The sequence below is a fragment of the Mus pahari genome, chromosome X, assembly GCF_900095145.1.
Source record: "Mus pahari chromosome X, PAHARI_EIJ_v1.1, whole genome shotgun sequence".
In the NCBI taxonomy this organism is placed as follows: Eukaryota; Metazoa; Chordata; class Mammalia; order Rodentia; family Muridae; genus Mus; species Mus pahari.
Window position 1 is genome coordinate 73252863 of NC_034613.1, and position 22123 is coordinate 73274985.

General features: G+C 39.1%; 1 protein-coding gene across 5 annotated transcripts in view; it reads left to right on the plus strand.

The window, feature by feature from the left end:
* The first annotated feature begins 2257 nt into the window (after positions 1-2257).
* Tab3 (TGF-beta activated kinase 1 (MAP3K7) binding protein 3) overlaps positions 2258-22123 on the plus strand; it is a 60038-nt gene continuing 40172 nt past the window's right edge. Inside the window, exons 1-3 of one of the 5 annotated variants that reach the window (XM_029534322.1) lie at positions 2258-2354; positions 3738-3784; positions 21527-21607. The gene's annotated coding sequence lies outside the window, so the exon portion shown is untranslated. Of the gene's footprint in view, positions 2355-2475; positions 2512-3737; positions 3785-17134; positions 17172-21526; positions 21608-22123 lie in introns of those variants that run through there. The other 4 variants (XM_029534323.1, XM_029534325.1, XM_029534324.1 and 1 more) reach the window with 4 other exon arrangements.

Sequence of the window (22123 nt, forward strand, 5' to 3'; positions counted from 1 at the left end):
GGAGCGTCTACACCTGTTTTAAACCTTCGGAGGGAGCTTCTGTGGGATGCCAAGCCTTAAGAGATGCTTCTCAGTTTGGCACCTGACCGTGCGGAGCTCTTTACAGGGTTTCACTCCGTGTTACTCCGCCCCACACCTCAGGAGGAAACAGGTACAAACTCCGAGCCCGGGTTTCTCACTTTAGGGGCAGTTCTGGGAAGGGGCAGACCCACGGTCTCGCGCAGGCGCACTAAGTTCCCCAGTGCGGGCGGTGGGGGGAGTGGGGGGGCAGCTCGGACCTGGGCGAGCCTAGGCGGCGGGGCGGGGCGGGGCGGGGGCGGGGNTAAGATCTTTTCCTAATCTGTTGGTTGCTGTTTTGTCCTCTTGACAGTATCCCTTGTCTTACAGAAGCTTTGTAATTTTATGAGGTCCCATTTGTTGATTCTTGATCTTAGAGCATAAGCCTTTGGTGTTCTGTTCAGTTATCTACAATAGATATAGCACAGTAGCCTTCCCTATGTGCAGTATGAGATAGCTACTTAGGACTCCTGCCTCTTCTGAACACCTACACCTTCCAAAACAATTGGCTTTTGACGCTAGAAGTTAAGGATTAGATTCAGCTCTAGTCCATATCTCATTTTCATCAGACGGAGGGGAATTTGGGAAACGAGTACTTCCTTTCCCTGGCAGTCCTTGGATCTAGATTGTAGCTTTCCAGGACATGCAAATCCAGTCTCAGATGTTTTCCCCAGGGACCCCATCTCCACTGAAAGCTACCCTCTTCTCAGTTTGAGATTTGCTTCCACAAACCCTCTTCTAAATGTCTAAACTGGACCCCCCCCATTCCCAACCAGACAGTCTCTGTTCCCCTTTCTTCCCATTCACTTTACACAATAGAGTACTACTCGGCGATTAAAAACATTGACTTCATGAAATTTACATTTATCCTTTAAAAAATATAGATTCTGCATACAAGAGAAAGGACACATCGGAATGTCCTATTCCAATTAATATAATTATTTCCAGTTTCCTCCACTTTCCTGAAAATACATAATTAGTTTGTCTTCATAGCAGTATAAAATTCCACATTTTTACATGCCACATTTTTATCCACTCATCTGTCGGTGAGCATCTTGGCTGATTCTAAATCTTGGCTGTTGTGACTCGTGCTATAGTAAATGTAAATGTGCAAGTATGTCTGTGGTATGCTTGGAGTCCTCGGGTATATATTCCAGAATGATATATCTAGGTCATGTGGAAGTTCTATTTCTAGTTCTTTTGCTTCTTTGAGTGATGGCATCTCTCTTTGAATCCTATCTCTGCTTATTTATACCACAAAACATTTTGCCTGTCCTTCATCTCAGACCAATATATATGGTATGGTCAAAGCATTATGTTCCTCAATAGTAGGTGTATAGGAAACTGAACAATACTTATTTGACTCTATGAATCATAAGAAAAAAATGAAACTAGAAAAGGAGTTATTTGTGTGCAAAACTCGACAACAGTTGTTTTCTCCGAAGAGCATGCATGGTAATGTGAACCAACAGAATGAAAGAGCGTCGGAGACTTTCTGAACACCAGGGTCACAGCAGAGATCGGGAGGAGCAAAGGGCTTGGAGGACTTCAGGGAGCGTCTACACCTGTTTTAAACCTTCGGAGGGAGCTTCTGTGGGATGCCAAGCCTTAAGAGATGCTTCTCAGTTTGGCACCTGACCGTGCGGAGCTCTTTACAGGGTTTCACTCCGTGTTACTCCGCCCCACACCTCAGGAGGAAACAGGTACAAACTCCGAGCCCGGGTTTCTCACTTTAGGGGCAGTTCTGGGAAGGGGCAGACCCACGGTCTCGCGCAGGCGCACTAAGTTCCCCAGTGCGGGCGGTGGGGGGAGTGGGGGGGCAGCTCGGACCTGGGCGAGCCTAGGCGGCGGGGCGGGGCGGGGCGGGTCTGGAGGGGCGGGGGAGCGGGATTCATTTATCACCTTTCCTGTGGGGACCCCGCCCAATGGTTCCCGTGGGGAAAGCCTCGCGAGATCGCCTAGGGCAGGCCCGGGCGGTGCCATCTTTGTGTCTGGCGAGTGAAGGCGCCCGACGGAAGCCCTGAAGCCGGCAGCTCTTTGGCCAACCTCTCCCGGAGACCGGATCCAGGAAATACGAGGCGGGCTTCAGTGGGAGGGACGCCGCGAGGGAGGAGGAGGAGGCAAGGGGGCGGCGGCGGCGGCAGCGGCGGCGGCGGCTCACACCGGATCTGCCCTCGGCGCGGCGCGCACTCGAGGGGGTTCGGCCGGGGGAAGCCGTGCCCGCCCGGACCCCCCGTGGGAGCCTGCGGACGGACCGAGGGCCAGGCGGAGGAGCTCGGAGCGACCGCGGGGGCTTGGTGAGTGGTGGCGGGGAGGCCCGGCACCTGCCCGAGGCTAGGACTTCGGAGGTGCCCTGGGGTCGTCCTAGTGACCCCGCGCCCACGACGTTGGGCGTGTGCGAGACTGCGGGTGTCGGCGGGGCTCGCCCCGGCCTCTGGCTCTTAGCCTGCCCGGGTAAGTACCTGGCTGCGGGAGGTTTGCGCAGGGCCTGTCGTGGCGGCTGCGCCCGCCCGGACGACCCGAACGCCCCGAGGCCGAGGGGAGAGGGAGTGGCTGTGGGTTGGGGGTGGAGGGGCTTGATCGCTATCAGCCCTCGCGGGAGAGCCGGTGATGCCCTTCCTCCTGGGCTCCTGGACATCCTGCAGAACGCACCTCTATGGACAGGTTTTGAAGTCCCGGTAAGGCGATTGGAGATTAGGGCTCGCAGAACTAAGGCTGGTTCTTTTAAAGGTGTTGGGACATGTGCGCAAGGTTAGTGATCTCAAAGATTGTCGTGGAAGTGGTTTGCAAATAATTGTTGGCAGGTGTTGAGTAAAGCTAAGATACTGCCTTCTTTTAAAGATGACACCGAACAGCCGCCCTCTGAGGTCCAACAACAGATTAGAGTTGGTCCTAGTTGGAGGGTTTATAGTTTACTACCGCGTATCTGCTTATAAAGTGGATTAAGTAGGATGGGAGGAGGTAAGACGTGGGCAAGGTAAAGGAGAAAGTAAGCTGCACAGTAAAGAACCAAAAGTTTAGGTTCAAGACGCGTTGAAGTATAAAACACTGCCTGTTCTGAAACATAACATTTAGAATTTGGTTGTTGCTGGGGAAAATGTCCTGTTAGTGGTGCAAGGCAGGGCTCTTCGGTTGTGGGCTTAAGTAACCTTTGTCAATTTTTATCATTTATAATGTATTTATTTAGGAGTTTGTAAAAGGAAAGGAATGAGCAGTGTAAAAGAACAACTTGATGAACTGAGCTTGCTCTGTACTTTGTTAGTGGGGTGGGGGGATTGCTTTTTGCTTTATGAATGATTGATAGGAGTATAAAAGAACAGGCTTAAAAAGGAAACAGGGTTTAGAAGTTTTTGGATATTTTTTAAATGGAGATTAAACTGTATAATTTTCAATTACAAAGTACATTATCTTCTACGGTAACGTTCTCAATGAACACTGGAAGTGCGCAAGCACGTCTTCAGTTCTACACATACATAATTTTCAATCAGTGGGTTATGTAATTTTTACAGATGTACAGTCCCCCTCCCCTTTCTCCTAGAACTTGTTTAATCAAGGCAAAGTTGGCTTTAGCGAAGGTAGATAATAAATATATGATTACTGAGGTTACATCTGACAGGGCATAATGAATGTTCAGTTGCCCTGACTTTTCTTCTGTTATTTGACATATTCTTTAATTGCAGGCCACCCTGTGCAGTTTGTGTTGGAGCATTGGCAGTCACTGGACTTGGTAGGCAGTATGCATTTTAATTTAATCCTAAGCGTTTCTCTATGTTAGAGATAATGTCTATTACACAGATAATAGCATGCAACTTCAGTGTTCTTCTGTAGCTTGCTTACATAGCTGAGGTGGTTATATAGTGGGTAAACTGCAAAGCTAGAACTCAGGTTCTTGTATATCTAAGTTTAGAGCATGTGTTCTTTCTAGATATGCTATATGTGTTTACATGCTGATATAAATTTATTGAAAGTAGAAACTTTTTATTGTAAAGAAACCATTCAATTCTGTTGAAGGTTTTCGTGTGTCTTAAAAGATAATCTCAAGTATGTTTTTATTTGAGATGTGTCCATTTTTTAGACAGAGGTATGGTTTGAGCTAATGTGTAAAGATTCTAAATAATTAGCAGTGACCTATACCTGAAATTCATGGTTTTGGTAACTTCACCTTAATGTATCCAAGATACTTCAAAGAATAAATGTTTTGATTACTCTGATCTTGAATTATATTTATAATTGTACAACTAAAGTAAAATAGCAACTGTTGCGATAGTGTACACAGTTACCTTCTTAGACCTCAGTACAGTACTTGTTAGGCAATTTTGGGGTTCTGCTTTACGTTTAGTCCCAAAGTTTTAGAGTTAGATTGAGTTTTGCAAAATATAGGGCCAATATTAGGGCAAGCAACAACATTTCTTATGGGCCTAGGGGTGGACAGATTTTAGATCCTCCAGAGCAGCGAGTTTCCGTTCCCAGGCCGTTAGTGAAATCACAGGGACACTTTGCAGAGGTGTTAGGTTGGGGAAGGCATGGCTTTTGGCTCCCACTGGTCTCTGCTGTTGGGTCTCTTGACGTGCTGTTGAGCCCGTCCTTGTCCTAGCTCTTATCTCTGTTCAAGAGATAGGCCCCACATCTGGGTAGAGTTCAGCTGGAAGAACAGCCAGAGCAGTTGCGGGTGGGGTGGGGAGGAAGATGACACCTAAGTGGTGTTCATCCTCCAGCAGGTCATTCGGCCAGAGTTAATTATGTGGTTAATTATCTTTGGCTGGAAATTCTAGAAATGTTTTGCAGTTTGGGATTTTTTTTTTAAAGACGTAAATTGTTTTAGAAGTCTTCCTGGAGTGGCCCTGTCTCACAGATATGGAGAAAGGATTTCTGAGTTTCTCAGTCTGGGTATGTGTTCTATGGAGCATGGGGATGGTTTAAATAGCACCTTGTAATCTTGACGGACAATCTTTGGGCTGAAGGAGCAAGTTTTTAATTATAGTTGTACTCCCAAGAAAGAGTTAAATATACTTTACTTGGGAAGGTAATTACTCCTGGTATTTGGCCTATTAGAGTGGAAAATATTGACAAATGAGAAAACCTACCTAGAAGTAAACAGAAAGCCTTTCTGACATATTTTATATCACTATATTTAAAAAGCACACCAGGAAAGTGTATGTATATAGAAGCTTTGTCCTACCTTTGGTATAACCCTATATTAATATCATAATCATGAATATTTGTTTAAAAGTGAAATAGATGTAATGAAATACTTGGAACTATCCAACTGAATCCTAAATACTGAACAACATTTTTATAATTTAGTTAATTGAAAGCTCTATTTGCTTACTATCCAACAGTCCAAAATCTCACTTTTCTTCTTGCTTAAAGTCAGCTTGTAGTCTTTCCTTTCTTGATGCTGACCTGCCATCACCTGGATCTTTCCTTTAATTCTCAGTTGACCCTGGGGTCTTTTGCAAGGTGTATGAAAAGTGAAGAGGCCTACAAAGCCTTTAAGCTCATCCCCTGGTCTGAATTCTTTTGCCCTAGCAAGTCAAGAGGAATGCAGTTACGACCCCATAACCCACCAGATTGTGTCTTTAAAAGGAGAATGAGAATAACAGATTGAGGGAGGCAGTATCCAGACTCATTCTATGGTTTCCCATCTCCCTTCTCCTTAAGAGTCAAGAAGCTAAGTTTGTAGAAGCCAGTGTGCTGCAGAAGTGGGCACTGGTCCTCCTCTTCACCGCCCATCTCACTCTCAGACGTTCCACTCCTTCCTTTAAGCAGTCATCCTCAATTTCTGTCCTCCTAACTAGGTTTAGCCTTCATCCTCTCCGATCTCTCCCCTACCCCCAGCTCTGACTTTTGTCCTTTTTCATGCCCTTTCTCCTGCTCTGCTTTGATCAGATTTTAAGGAAGCTCAGACTGTTTTCTTAGTGAGGGAAGATTTCCTTTCACTTGTGGAACTTAATAGGGTAGTGATAGTTGGTGTGGTACTGAGTTGGAATGCTAAATGTGTTTTCCCATGGAACCATTGCTCACAGAACTTGGTGTTTTGTATACTACTGTTACCTTATGGATGTTTAGGCTTTCATGGATTGGTTTAGAAATGCAGCACATTTATTATTGTTTCCTGGGAAGCCTATGCCTGAGGTTCCAATATATGATTTTAAAAATACTGCAAGGCAACTGTGAAGTGGAAATTTCTTGTTTCTTTGGAGACTCAGTTGTGTCATATGACATTTTTATGGAAACTGTACCTTTCCTTTCCACTACCTCTGGTGGGTGGTAGGCTAGAAGGGAGGCTAAAACATCTAAGTACCCTTATTAAAAGTAGTTTTTGAAAAATATAAGCCCACACAGCTGTACATATGAATTCAAAGTGGTCTCAGCAATGTGCACAAGACTTGTACAAGTTCAAGACAGAACAAATCCCAGTGTAAAGACGGGAGTTGGCACAAAAAGGTTTGGCAGTTGTTTTAGCTTTTTAGAGAGGCAGAGTTAGTTTTCTATAACAATGGACCCTGATAAGTTAACCACACTCCAGTGGAAGGCAGAACTTAATAGGGCAGTGATATCCAGGAGTATTTGGGGAACACAAATGGGTTTTGTTAGGATTTTCTTTTAAAGGACATGAAGTTGGGAAGGGCAGAGAATCTGAGAAGAGATGGTAGAGGAAAGTGAATATGATCAAAACATATTATTTTAAAAAATCTCAAAACACTAATTAAATATTAAAAGTGCCTTGTGTTCCAGAAATTGTTGGAGGTTGCTTGCTTTTTGTGAGAGTAGTAGGTAACCCACCCGTGACTATCCAACTTCAGTGTAGTTATGCTGATGGGATGGCTCTTCTAGGAAATAAGCTGATAAAGGTATTTTTTTAAGTGTCTAGTCTTTGAAAATGTTTATTTTATACATACGTGTGTGTTGCCAGCATGTATGTCTGTGCACCACCTGCTCAAGTTGACCTGAAGACATTAGAGCTCCCGTGACTGAAGTTACAGAAAGTTATCAGATACCATGTGGAACTGGGAATTGAACTTTGGTCCCCTGAAAGAGTAGCCTATGCTCTTAACTGATTTGGTCTTTTAGGATGTCAGTGAAAATTTTCTGAATTAGGGTGCACATTTTGAAATAAAAAGCATCTTTGTTCCATCTCAAGTTAATGTTTGTCATTAAAGCATATCTTATGGTGGTATTAGAACAACACAGTTCCAGTTTGTCATGGAAATGATATCTTGCTTGCACTGTTTCTTGTTGACATTTTGAAACTTTTTAAAGGCCCTGGCCATCTTGGTGTTATTTACTCAGTTTTACTTAGTGATAAATGAGGATGGTGTTTGTTACCTGAAAGTTTTAAGATAAAGGTTTATTAGTCTGCTGTGATATATGCTGTAAATGGTTGTGATAACGAAATGATTCAGTGAGAGATTTCAAAGTGAGAAAACAAAGCCAAACTTATTTTGCACTTGTTCTTCATAAGTGTATTGAATCTTAGCTTGCTTGAAAAAAAAATAATCCAGTAAAAGTCAAGATGAGGCTTCAAGGGTTGTTCAAGGCCATTCTTATTTAAAAACTGAATTTCAGTTTACATCCTCTGTTCATTTTAAGTTTACCAAATTCTCTAATTATATACAGAATGTGATGGTTGAAAAACATCTCTGTGGGCAAAATTCTCAAACAACTAGATCTTTTGACACACACTAGCTCTGTGTTTTGGGGCAAATTGCTTAATCTCTGACCTGTTTCCTCAGTTTTGAAATGAGGATAATGTGGTATTTACCTCACTAGGATTAAATGGGCCAGAGGATATATTATATTTAAAGCATGACTAGCAATAGTCAATGCACAAAAGAATTGTTTTTGTTACTAACATTGTCATTGTTGTTAATACTTGAGCTTCCGTCTGAGATGATAGCCTTTCTATTGTGATAGGAATCGCTATAAAAGATGTCTTTACTTACTTGATAGTAACCCTTGAAGCTAAAGCTTATGAAGGGGGCCCAGGGTAGATGTATAATAACTGCCAGATCTACTCATAATTGGTCATAGTTCATGAAACCCATAGAATATTAAGATTATTTTCTGTAGCCCCAATTCTATTATGTCAAATATAAAGACTGCCTATTTGATGTATGAGCAAAATAGGATTGAGTAACTGTAGTTTCTTTATTAAAAATTAATGATATTGGCATCTATAAAGCTAGAGTGTGTAGAAAGGGAGCCTCAATTTCTATAAGGTCTATAAATACTTTTTTTTTTAAGTTGAAGTGCACTCCACTTTCCCACAGGGAAAAAAACTTACATGGTGTTCTGCTTCTCAGGCCAGTTCAGCATATCTGAATTTGAATATTGATAGTACTGTTAAAAACTAACTTTCTCCATGACAATGTATCAGCAAAAACATGCATGCAGAACATCAGGTACTAAGAGATTATAAATGTAACTTTGTAGAAAAGACATTGGGCTCCTCCCTTTCTGTGCATGAAGAGCCTTGAGGAAGAGCTTTCTTTTCTGGTGGAGGATGAGTATAGGGTAAGTAATGGTGAAAGCCATTTTTTTTCTGGCTTGTATTTCAAAAGACTGTACTGCCTAGTAAAGTGACTATGACTACCAACTATGTATCCAGCATGCCTGCCTTCACATCTCTGTTCCACTGTTGAAATGGCACTCTCCTTACAAGGTTTGTGAAAGGATTAAGTGTATTGGTAATGGATGAAATACATAAAACCATGTCTTGCTGGAAGGTGGGTTTGTAAGAAATGTTATATATTCATCATTGTTAACCTTTACTATTTTAGAATGTCTAGAATACCCTGCTCGACTTAATTGTCTACTGCCTATCTCTTGTGTACCTTAAATAGGATTCTTCTCTCCCCCTTAAGAGTAGTTTTCTTGTCTTGTTTCCACAGAGGAGTGGATTTAGATTTCTTATTTTTATTGCCATTCAGATTGAGGTGAGTTTTGATTTGTTTGGGCCTTTTGGGTTTGGTGGTATAATGTTAGGAAAGTACCTAGCATTTAAAGACTCCTTCCTGGGGGCTCACTGTTCGAGCTCCGCCTTATTGCCATATCACTGCACTGCCAGTGGCTGGGTTATAAATGGCCAGATCACCTCAAATGTACCTCAGCGCCCATCTACAGCACAGTAGCACTACGTATATCCGTTTCCTTCCTTATCTAATAGCCAGAGACCTCACAGCAATGTTTTTAAATGTTTTAGGATACACAGTTAAAGGGATGGATCTCCCTGTTGCAAACAAACAAAAAATTCTCTTTGAGTCCCAGGCCAGCCTAGACTAGAGGGAGCTTCTATTTAACAAACAAACAAAACTAACAATATGGACCAGAGAGATGGCTCAGTAGGGAAAGCCTTTGCTGTGCCTGTGTGAGGGAGGACCTGACTTCAAATTTCAAACCCACATAAATCTGGGTACCAAACTAGCAAGATAGCTCAGTGGGTAAAAGCTCTTGCTATGCAAGCCCGACCATCTGAGTTTGATTCTCTGGACCCGTGTAAAGGTGGAAGGAAAAACCTAACTATACAAAGTGGGTTTTGATCCTTCCAAGCATGCTGTGACATGCACATACACTCCCCATAGTAAACAAACCAATAAATAAATGCTTTAAAATCTTTTAAAAGTCTGTTTTATAGTCTCACCTCCCCCTCCATTAGGTGATTGTGGAAACTTGCTTGTGTTCAGTTGAGGTATACATTTATCAGTTTTTAGTATCTTTTATAAAACCATTTATTGATTGATTGATTGATTGATTCCTTCATTCTTTTATTGCTTTGGAACAACTTTAGACTTAAATTTGCAGAAATAAATTACCCACATACTCTTCACCCAATCCTGTCATATTTGTAAAAACTTAAGACTGTATTACCCAAGTTGCAAATTTTAATTTTTATTATTTCCCCCACTATATGCCTTTTTCTGTTCTAAGATGTCATGTTGCATTTAGTCATGAAATAGGCTACTTTTTACATGTATTTTTGTATGCGTACACATACTGGCATTTGTGTGGGGCTCAGAGGATGTGTGGAACCCCATACTCTCCTTCCATATGTGAGTCTCCAGGTTTGAATTCAGATCATTAGGTGTGGTGCAAGTGCTTTTGTTTAACTCACTGAACCGTTTCGCTGGTACCATTTTTAATTCTTGCATTTATATCACTGGTATCTCCATTTTATTAGAAAAAATATTGCCATAAAAGCATTCTGTGATTTATTCTTCAGTTTCATGCAGGTTCTGAAAGGCCAGGTGTTTCCTCTATGGTTAGCAAACCAGAGATTTATCTTAGCACTGAACTTTATGCTCTGAAATAAAAGGTGAGAGTTGTGTGAGAGTGAGAAGAACCTTGCAGGATTTGTAGTTGCGACTAAGCACTTTTATAATTTAAAACTATCTCCACAAGATTAAATGGGCAATTTGTATTGTTGGTATTTGATCACTTTAGCTTCAGAGTGACACAACATTCTTTTAAAATTTTAAGTATGCTTATTTGTTGACATAGATATATAAATTGGGATGAACTGGAAATTTAACTTTTAAGGGAATTATGATTTAGTAAGAAACTAGTATAATCATTTAAGGTCAGCAAGGTAACACATTTGATTGTTTATATAAACTTTTAGAAACCCTAGGTTTCAATCAATGATTGATTTAGTTTTAAATTAGACATTTCTTTAGGGATTCCATATGTGGAGATTCCACTGTTCTGAATTTTCATAAATGCTTTAATTTGGCTGTCAAAGTCATCATGGTGTAAACAGAGTTATCTAGTAGGCTGCACACCACAGACTTTACAAAGTCTTATCTTTCCTGCCACAGAAATAACTTTCGGCTATAACTTGTGGATGGCAAAGAAAATAGTTTTGGGTTGGTTAGGTGGAAATGTTTCAAATAAATATGGTGCATATTGAGAGACACTCCCAGCAAACCTTTTTTATGTAGAAATGCCTTAGAACTTAGGAAATTGGGAAGGATGGATATAAGTCGGTAATTCCAGGTGTTTTATATTTATTCAGATCTTTTCATGATCTTGGACAAATCATCTACAGTTAAAGAATCTTGGTTTCTTTATTTGTAAAATTAAGGGATGATTGTTTCTCTTAGTGCTGAGATTAGAGGAGGAATGAGAGGTGTTTCTTGAAATATGAGCATTTAATCATTTTCTTACTTCTGAGACAGGGTCTTCCTCCATACCTCTGGCTGTCTTGAAACTTAGAGAGATCCACTTTCCTCTGCTTCTCAGTGCTGGCATTGTAGATGAGTCACAGCATGCCCAGCTCAACACAGTTCTAAACAAATCTTTAAAACTTTATTATGCAAATCTCAGGGAGAGTATCAATATTTTAGCTAAATGTTATGGTTAGAGGTTTGTGCTTTCATAACTTTCAGGTACAATTCCTTCAAAAAGTGTCATATACACCTTGTCCCTTGTCACTTGCTCATATATAGTTATCATGTGCTGGAAAAGAGCTCTTGCTGGTTGCAAGTACATTCTGACACTGTGTGATATGCTCTTCCATTTTTCACAGAAATTTTTTATTTCTCTTCAGAAATAAAAGTTTCTCATTTTTAATATAGTTAATATTTTTCTTTATGTTTAAAGTACACACAGATTTCAATCTAAACCATTTTTCCTACCCCATGCTTTTAAAGATTATCTGCTCACATCTGGAAGCTTTGTGGCTTTGGTGATCACACAAATATCCAGTGATTACCTAAAATTGATTGTTTTCTGTCCTTTTCTCCATATGGCTAGCCAGCTGTCCCTGCACATAGTTTTCCATACTATTGAGAAGAATTAAATATGTATATGTACCATGGTTCTGTTTCTGTGTTCTCTCTTCCCTTTGTAGTGCCTTGTTCTGACACCACACTGTGTTGTTTATTAGAGCTTCATACTACATCTCAGTAGAACAAGTTCTTCCACCTTGTCCTCAGCACATCTTGGCTGTTCTCAGACCTTCGCACATTTATATGAATTTTAGTATCATGTTACATAGACTGACATGCATATGCATACACAGTCTGTTAATGCTTTGATTATGATTATGAGGATTCTAAACATTTGGTGGAGAAATGACATCTTTGTTTTTAACTTCATTAACATTGAACATTACTCCATTTTTTCTCTATGGTATTTATAATCTCTAGAAACTTTTATTCTTATGTATTTGATATTTTCATGTTACTCTATGTAAGTGCTTATAGACTTTATTTTGTTTACATTTTTATGCTGACCTTATATATGATCGTTGAGTTAAACTTTTATTACCCTTAGTACTTATCTTTGGAATCATTCACTAGGTAGTTAATCATCTTATCTGCCAATAAAGAAAATTTTATTTCTTCCTTTCAAAATGTTATATATGATTTTTGTGTTACTGCACTGACTAATTCTTTAATATCGACTAGAAGTAGTATTAGTGGGGACTGGTTTTGTTCCATTTCTAAAAGAAAAGTGTTTACCATTTCTGTGCTAATTAAGATATGTGTGTTTAATTTTTTCCTAGCTTTTTAAAAAGAATTAACGAAGCTTTGGTTTATTCTAAGATTGGTAAATATTTATATTATGAGTGGTGGGATCTCATCAGATGTTCTTCCTGGCAAAATAACCATATCATTATGTTCTTCAAATCAAATTTATTGATTACTAGTAGTAAATCAAGTTTACAACCCAGCCAGGTCAACAAAACAGTTTTCTTTTACATTACTTGGGAATTTCAGACCTTTGTTCATGAGTAAGATTATCTTGAATTACACGTTTTTCTTGTATTCTTGTCAAATTTTAAGAGTTATAATAGGGTTTTTGGTATATGTGCATGCTAACATTCAGTAGTGAAGCTGTTTAGATACAGGGTTTTCTTTATGGGAAACTTTAGTCACAGGTTCAGTATTTAAAACCTGACTTGGTAGAATGTTTTGAGTAATAAACATTAAGCCCTCCATTCAATCACTAGCCGTATATAAACGTGAATGATACTTCATGCCTGGAATCCCTCACTTAGGAAGTGGAGTCAGGAACTGTCTAGAGTTCAGGGTCATTCTGACTATATAGTGAGTGCTGAGTGAGGGCTACATAATCACAATCCTGTTTGAAACAAAAGAAAGAAAGAGTGGATGAATGAAAATTAAAAAAATATTGTTTTAGTATGTATTCTTCGGGCTCGTTTCTTCCCACTGTTTTGGCAGATTACTTTGATAAGCTTTTCAACTTCGTTTAAAATCATTTAAAATATTATTATATGAGGTAAACACTCATACATCTCTTAAAAAGCAAACATTTTTACAAATTAAATATAATGCCAGTCTGTTTTAAATACCATGTGCATGCCTGGTACCCATGCGGGCCAGAAGAGGATGTTGAGTCCCCTGGAACTGGAGTTACAGATGTGCCAAGTGAATGTTGGATATCGAACCAGTGACCCCTGCAAGAGCAAGTGCTCTTTAAACACTGAACCATCTCTTCAGCCCTTTGCATTATATTTAGATACTCATTGGGGACTCCTGCAATCCTTCCTCCTCCTCTGCCGTAGGTTTCCCCAAGTTCTGCCTACTGTTCTCATCAGTTGCTGGATGAAGCCTTTCTGGTGACAGTTATGCTTCTGTCTACCAGTATAGCAGAATATCATTAGGTATCATTTCATTGACTTTTTTTTTTCTGGTTGTCTTTGGTTCTATCCTAGGTGTCTGGGTCCTGGTCCTCCAGACAGTGTCAGGGGTGGGCTCCCTCTAGTGGCTTGGGTCTCAAGTTGGACTAGTCATTAGTTAGCCACCCACAGATTCTGTTCCACTTTTACCTCAGTACATCTTGCAGGCAGGACGACAGATTGTAGGTCAAAGGTTTTATGTCTGGGTCAGTGTCCTAGTCCCTCCACTGGAAACTTTGCCTGGCTACAGATAATGGCCAGTTCAGGCTCTATACCCCCCATTACTAAGAGTATTGATAGGGTCCTAGGGTCACCCTTGTAGATTCTAGGGAGTTTCTGTTGCCCTAGGTATCTACCTCGTTCCAGAAATGTGTTCCAGTTCCAGCCGTTTCTCCCAGTACTCTCCCCCTGCACTCCCCACAACCTGATTCCTCCTGTTCCCATCCCCACCCACACGCTGTCTACCCACAAAATCTGTTCCATTTCCCCTTCCCCCTTCCCAGGGAGATACATGTGTCCACCCTTGAGCCCTCCTTGGTACTTCACTTCTTTGGGTCTGTAGTTTGTAGCATGATTATACTGTATTTTACAGCTAATATTCACTTATAAGTGAGTACATACCATGTTTATCTTTCTGAGTCTGGCTTATCTCACTTAGGATTTTTTTTTTCTAGTTCCATCTATTTGACTGCGATTTTCATTTTTTGGCTTCGTATATAACATTTTCCCCCTTCAACCTTTCTGGCCCAGGGCTTTTTTTGGTGAGGGGAGGGAAATTTTAATGACTGCATGGATTTCCTTAGTGGTTATAGGACTATTCAGATAGTCCTGATCTTGATTTAGCTTTGGTAATGGGTATCTGTCTAGAAAAATCATCCATTTCATTTAGATTTTCCAATTTTGTGGCGTACAGGCTTTTGAAATAAGACCTAGTGACTTTTTGAATTTCCTCAGTGCCCATTGTAATACTGGGTTTTGGTTGGGTCTCTTGACAATACCATATATGTATGGCTTTTTTTGTTTATCTAGCCTGACAAACACCATCTGTGTTTGAAACATTCCATCCATTTAAATTTAATGTAATTGCTGGAATATAAGGGATTAAGAAAATTGTTGGTAGCTTTTCCTATAGCTCTATTTTTTCTCTTTCTTTCTTTTCTTTTTATTCTAATATCACATACTCATTTCTATTCCTCATGAAATTACTATAGCATTTCCAGTGTATGTCTAATGATACTTACCTCGCTAATATTTGGAACAAGTACATTTTACACTTCAGTTCTGTTTATTATCAATTTCCTGGGATTTATGCAGTTGGGTTTCTGTAGTTCTTTATACATTTGTAACTATGGGTACTAATTGTTTTGTGACATCAGTGTTCTTTAAATTGTTTTCACATGCTTACTTACACTTTATAGCTCCTTCTTGGCTCAGTTTTGTTTAGCCTTATGACTTCTTAGTTTGGATTGGCTGGCTGTATTTTCTGTTTTTATTTATGAATGTTTTTATTTTCATTTTTTAAAAAAATATTATATGAATGTATGGAGTATGCATGTTTGCATATGTGTGCACACATGCGTAGGCGTGCATGTGATCTTGACAACTTTTAGTTCTTTCCTTTACTGTGGACCTCAGGAACCACACTAAACTCAGGTTGTCAGTCTTGTGCTGCAGACACTTTTACCCAGTTGAGCTATTTCACTTGGGCCCTGAAATTCATGTTTTTAAAAATTTTATTCATGGGTACTGTATATACAACCACTGAAATTCATTATTTTTATTTTTAATTTGATACATGGGTACAGTGTTCACAGTCCCTAAGATTTCATCCTTGATGGATATTTTCCCAAGTGGAATTGTAAGCTGCTGATTACTGTCTTTTTTTTAATGGTTTCCCNCCCCCCCCCCCCCCCCCCCTTTTTTTTTCAAGAATAAAGCCTCCAGCCTACCATTTGTTTCTTTGAATGCAGCCTCTTCCTCGTAAGGATGCTCTTAAAATTTCTTTCCATTGTGGGTTTTTCAACCAGTAATTTATTGAAATTTTTAATTATGAGGTTTAACATCTTTCATCATTTTTAGAATCTTTTCAATCATACATATAATGCTTCTTCATTTCTTCCTTATTTCTTAGATCTCAATGACCTGTGAACTATTAGAACATCAAACTATATGCTATTTATGTTGTCTACCCCTTCTCTTCATTCTGAAACTCTTCCCTAAGTCTTTGAGTTTACACTTGTAAATGATAATATCCATCACCCATTAAATGGTCTTTCATTAATTCATTTAAATTTTTGCAGTCTTAGTAACAGTTGCTTTTCCTTTAAAAAATCTATAGTCATTTGGTGCATGTCATTATTTGTGACAACCAAGCTCCATCCACGTATGCAGTCGATATCCCCAAGATTATATTCTATAATAACACCATAGACTTGGTACCTTGCACATTATGATGTCTGCACAGTGATTTATTTCTTAAACTCTCTCCTTGTTAGGTGTAACATAATGGCTATACTCTGCTACTTTTTATGGTTCTCAGGTTTGGTGCTGAGATATTGAACATAGCAAGCATAATTTAAAACTTGTAACCTGACAAAGCTCTAATAACTAGCTTCTATGAATCTATTCTGGACTGTTTGGTTTTTGCAGTGGTGATGATGATAAAGGTGGTTGTGGTTGTTATGGTTTGGTCATATCCTCTGTTTAGTTTTCTTTAATTTTATTCTGGACATTGTATTTGAAAAGCAATTTTAGAAATCATTTGAGGGCTGGAGAGATGGCTCAGCGGTTAAGAGCACTGAAGGTCCTGAGTTCAAATCCCAGCAACCAGATGGTGGCTCACAACCATTCGTAACGAGATCTGACACCCTCTTCTGGTGTGTCTGAAGACAGCTGCAGTGTACTTACATAAAATAGTGAATGAATCTTTGGGCCTGAGCAAGCGGGACTGGAGCAAGCAGAGGTCCTGAGTTCAATTCCCAGCAACCACATGGTGCCTCACAACCTTCTGTACAGCTACAGTGTACTCATATACATAAAAGTAAATGAATAAACCTTTAAAAAAAAGAATTTAAAAAAAGAAATCATTTGAAACCAAGGGTGGTTCATTTCAGAAATCTGTGTGTGTGTGTGTGTGTGTGTGTGTGTGTGTGTGTGTGGTGGCACGCGTACATATGCACGCACACGCATACTGGTGAGGTTGTGGGGAGAATTTGCTTTTGTCCAGGTATTGCTTAATAAAATTTCAGGTAGGGTTTTTGTTGTTTCTTTTGGTGGTAGTGGTAGTATTAGGAATTGAACCTAAGGCCTATACATGCTAGGCAAGCATTTTAATGCTGAATCAGTTAGATACTCAAGACCACATTATATTCAGTGATTGATTACTGATTTGTATTTATTTCTAAAATGCTGGTTCCAAGCTGAAAGTGGGAAAAGAGTACCTACCACCCTTGTGGATATGGCCTGTCAGGTAAAGTTTAAATTTCCTATTTTCCTAGATTTCAAAGTACTTTGCTGATAGATCTTTGACCCTTTAAGAAAAAATCTTTTTAAAAATGTGCTGTCTAACTGTATTATTTGTCTGTGGTGGGAGGGTTGATTTAAATAACCCAGCATCCTATAGATAAAAAAGCTTTTGTGTGAGTCTTCATTGACAGAATTTCCTTATGAATGTCAGTGACTTTATTTTCTTTGAGATTTAGGCTATTTTCATAGTTGTATGTAAGCTTTGTTTTAGAGAGCTGTACATACATGTATAATTATGTAACTTTTACTCAAAATTTACCATATTCTGTGTATATAAAATGTGAGTAAATTCTTTCCTGATCGTTCAGCAAGAGTTGTGAGTCCTTTTAACTCTAGCAGTTCCTAGTCCTTGGCAATAGATAAGTTTATTGTATTAATGTTGTAGCTAAATGCAGTGTCTGGAATGATTATCTTTGGAATGTGAAATTCTTCTGGATTGCTGTTGAAATTGGAGTGCCTAATAGCAACTAATTTTTGTTACTTTTATGGGGACTAGTATCCTAGTTTCCCATTACCCATGGCTTGTTAGTGTACCTATGTGTAAGAATTATAGACATCTGCTGGTAAAAACAAAACACAGAAGGAAACTCTGGGAGTCTTCGATTTGCTACTATTTGAGCACTCAACAGAGTGAATAAGTATGACACATGTATCTAGTTACATGTAGTTTTAATCAAATAACTTGTCTGTGGCCCAACGCCTGGAAAATGATATATTTGTCTTTCATTAGTACACATTTTATTTCAAGTCTTATGGTTTAGAGATGCACACCGACTTTTCAGTTTTATCTCTTTATGCTTTTCCCCATGTAAACCCTCATATCAAGAACCCATGACTCATGTCCTAAGGTTAGAGATAGTTAAGAGATGAACCTTTGCTATCTCCTATTGTTACTGACCCTCCACTACCCTATCTCTAGAGCATTATTTTCCCGACTCTGAGATTTACTAAGCTGTGTGCCCTGTTAGAAAGCTTGCTGGGTCACTCTCCCCTCCTGTCCCTGTCCCTGCGCACATACACCTTTCCCTTGTCTAGTTCTAAAGAAGTTGTTTTGCTGCTTCCCATTATATTTTTCACCTTTACAGTTAAACTCAGACTTCCCTCCTTTCTGTCTTCAAGAATGTCTTCTGTAAACCTTCCTTGTTTGCTTCTTTAGCCAATCTTGATGGAATCTTAGCCAAAATCCTGTTTGTTCTATCCTTCTGAATGTTAACAGCCAAAAGCTGAGCTCTTTCAGGCCTGTCCTAGCTATAATCAGCACTTGTGTATGTGTGGACTTGCACTTGGAAGTATCCCTCACATCTCATTTTCACTCTCTGTGCTATGGGACCCTTGGAAAACTAGCAGATCACCCCTGCAAACATTAGTGCTTTTATTTAGTTGTAATATATCCAACTGTGTGACATTCAGTTCCTGCACTTCTAAGATATGAATATGCTGTCTCCTCTAATTTTGCATTAATGTTTTTGTGAAAAATTTTTTTCATTTATAACTGTTTAAGGATTCTTCTGGGGAGAATGCAAATTAAGTAGTGGTCTCCCATGTTCTCGCAAATCACTTACACTGGAACTCTTGCACTAAATCCCTTTGAATATACGGCTTTGTCCCTTTTTTTCTTTTAATTATCCATACTTTTTGTGGTCTACTTTGGGGTTATTTTCCTTCAATAAATTTACTTTTCTGATTCCATTTCTCCCTTGTATAACCTTCATTCTGAGCATATACCAACTCAAGAGAATAAGGGTATGGAGTTTATGCTTGTGTGCTTCTTCACTCATTGCAAGTCTATTTGAGAATTCCATGCAGAAATACACTTAGTTTCATCATTCCCACCCCTCCCTCTGCCCTTTCAACTCCTCCATCAAATTCTTGACCTCTTTTATAATTATTGCTGTGCTTTGGGGCTGACTACCTAGGATTGGGGGCTCATTCTGAAATCTCATTCTGCTTCCTTCAGCAGCCATTGACTGCCTGGAGCAGCAGGTCATCTTGGGGTGGGTCTGCAGATTTTATACAGGCAACCATATTGTTGGAAGTTTGTAGGTACCACCACATCCTTGCCCTGTCCAAAAGACACTTATATTGTAGCAGACTCATCCTGGGTCCCCAGGCTCTTAGAGTTTCTTTCTCTCTCTCTTCTTCAATGTTCCCTGAGCTGTAGGTGTAGATGTGCTAAAGGTATCTCACTTGGGGCTGGGTACCCCATGGTCACTTATTCTCTTCATTTTTGCCAGTTTTTGGACCACTAACATAGCCTCTGCCTACTGAATTCAAAAAAGCATTAATGAGACATCAATGAGAGCTGTTCTTATCCAGGAAAGAGGATAAGTATTTAGAAGGCAGTTGAAAACTAGATTACTTAAGTAGTAGTAGGTTTTCCTCCAGGGCCTGTGAACTCTGTGGTTGACAGTCCCATACTTGTGTTTTTTCCAATTGAGTGGGTTTGGGTTACAATTAGACAGTTGTTGATTACTCCTAGGAGACTCACTGCATTTGTAATAAATATATAAAGGTACTAGCTTATTTTTTTCTGCTTTTAGCTTTTTTCTATATTCTGAATGAGAAAATAATCTTTTTTTTCTCCAACATTTTTCTTTTCTTTACTGATTGAGTTAAGGTCTTTCTATGTGACTTAGGCTGGTCTCAAACATGATTTTATCCCTTCCTTAACCTCCCAAGTACTAAGTGTGGACCACCACACTCAGTTAAAATCATTATCTTTCAGGTATTACATGAAATGTGTTACTTTTTTCTTGAATATAGTGATTCTTAGTTGATTTCATTTAACTTTATGAACATTTCCAAATGTACATAAATAAAAAGTTCAGCACACTTCTAATTGCTGTAGCTGACAACATACTGCCGAATTTGTTTTCTCCATTGCTTTTTCTTTTTTCTACAAAAACGGAAAGCATAAATAAGATGTAATTGCACTCCAAAGTGAATGTGCCTCACAACACATTTTCTTATCTAAATGCAATGGCATTATCATACATACAACACACTTAATAATACCCTAGCAGCAAAGGCAACATTTGGTCCATATGAAAGTTTCCCCAGTTAAGCCTCTTCACAATTTTCTTGAGATCTCTATCCATTCTGGTGAAAGGTTAGTTTGTTATTTATCCTTTGTATTTCAAATGGACTAGAAATTATCTATCAGCTTAATTTGGTTAAGCTTATATTTTTGGATGTGTGGCAAGAACGCTTGCTGTTGTTTCACATAGCATCATACCTGAGAGCACATAATAAATAATATGGTCACTTCTGTCATTATTAGCTACTTTTTTTCCTCTGTAGGACATCCTTATTCTGCTTCATGGGTGCTAGTTGATTAACCCAAAAATCTCTTGTCAATTGTATATTGTTCAGAAAAAAATCCTGGTTTGGGTATCTAAAGACTCTGCTTTCATCTTTATTGCTTTGTATTGTTTCACTGAAATTTATGATAAAGTAATTTTCTTCCTTCTAAAAGAAGTTAGTCATTACCAGAATGGTAGATTAGTGATTTTGTGAGTTATGCAGAAGTATCTAGTCTCCTAGTTTTGGGTGAGATTGAATGACAGAAAAACAAAACCAGAAAGAAAAGACTTTATACCTACTTCCTGCTGTTGCCTTGTAGTTAGGGTATGGTGCTCACTGGAACTGTGGGAATGCACAAAGTCCTGTAAGTTACTGGAGACTAAATCAGGCTCACTGTGGAGTCATTTAAATTTTAAAGACCCAGGGCCTTAAAAGAGCCCCAGCACAGTTTTGTAATCAAATGCATTAAAATTTAATGACTATTTTATCTTGGGAAGCTGCAGGGACCCCCTGATGGTTTACTCTTCTTGCTAGGTTTTTCTGAAGCCAAATTCTCAGCAAAGCATTGTGCCTTTGCAATTTGGACCTGTGCCTCAGGCCCTAGAGGTGACTGATGGGAACAACCTATCTCAGGCAACCAAGGGAGCATTTTCTTCAGTGTTGATTAAATGTAAACTTAATTCAATGAAATTTCACGTAGTCAAATGACCATTTACATTTTCATGACCTTTCATTCCATTGTACACGGTTATCATTTATTCATGATCCCTTTTAAGGCTTTCACTGTTTTTTTTGAATTATTTATTTTATGTATATGAGTAGGACACACGAGAAGATGGTATTGGGTCCTATTACAGATGGTTGTGAGCCACCATGTGGTTGCTGGGAATTGAACTCAGGACCTCTGGAAGAACAGTCACTGCTCTTAACCACTGAGCCATCTCTCCAGCCCCACTGTTTTTAATCTTACCTCTTTGGTCATTCTTCTTTTTATAGGACAGTGGTGCCAGCATTTTCTTCAAGTTATTCACCCTGAATTGTGTCTTAGATGAAGTATTGCCAATTGAGACATTGGAGGTAAGACATTTGTATAACTTTGTTGAGAGTGGTTCTTTATTGCTCTTAACATGTTTCATATTTATACTGATCCCCATAAGTAATCCTTCCCTGTTATGAATTAAAGGCTAAGCTAGGTGATGTGTGCCTATAGTTCCAGCTACTTGAGATACTCAGTATCCTTTCCATGCACAAGATGAAACATCACATCAAAACTAAGCCAAACCAAGCAACCTGCAGAGCAAGGATAACAAAAGAAAAAGATGCCCGTGTGATTTCTTTTATTTAAATTCGGGCCTTATACCCTAAGCAGCTGTTACTGCCTGTTTAGCAGTAGAAATTCTAAGTTCTTTGGATAATTAATTTAGTGTTAGATACTAATCAGGTCCATGGCTCAGATCTCTATTGGTTGGAGCTATTAGAATATTGAAGACTTACCCCAAGCATTAACTTTAATTAACTTTATCTATATCTATCTCTCCATATATATATATATATATATATATATATATATATATATATATATATATATATATA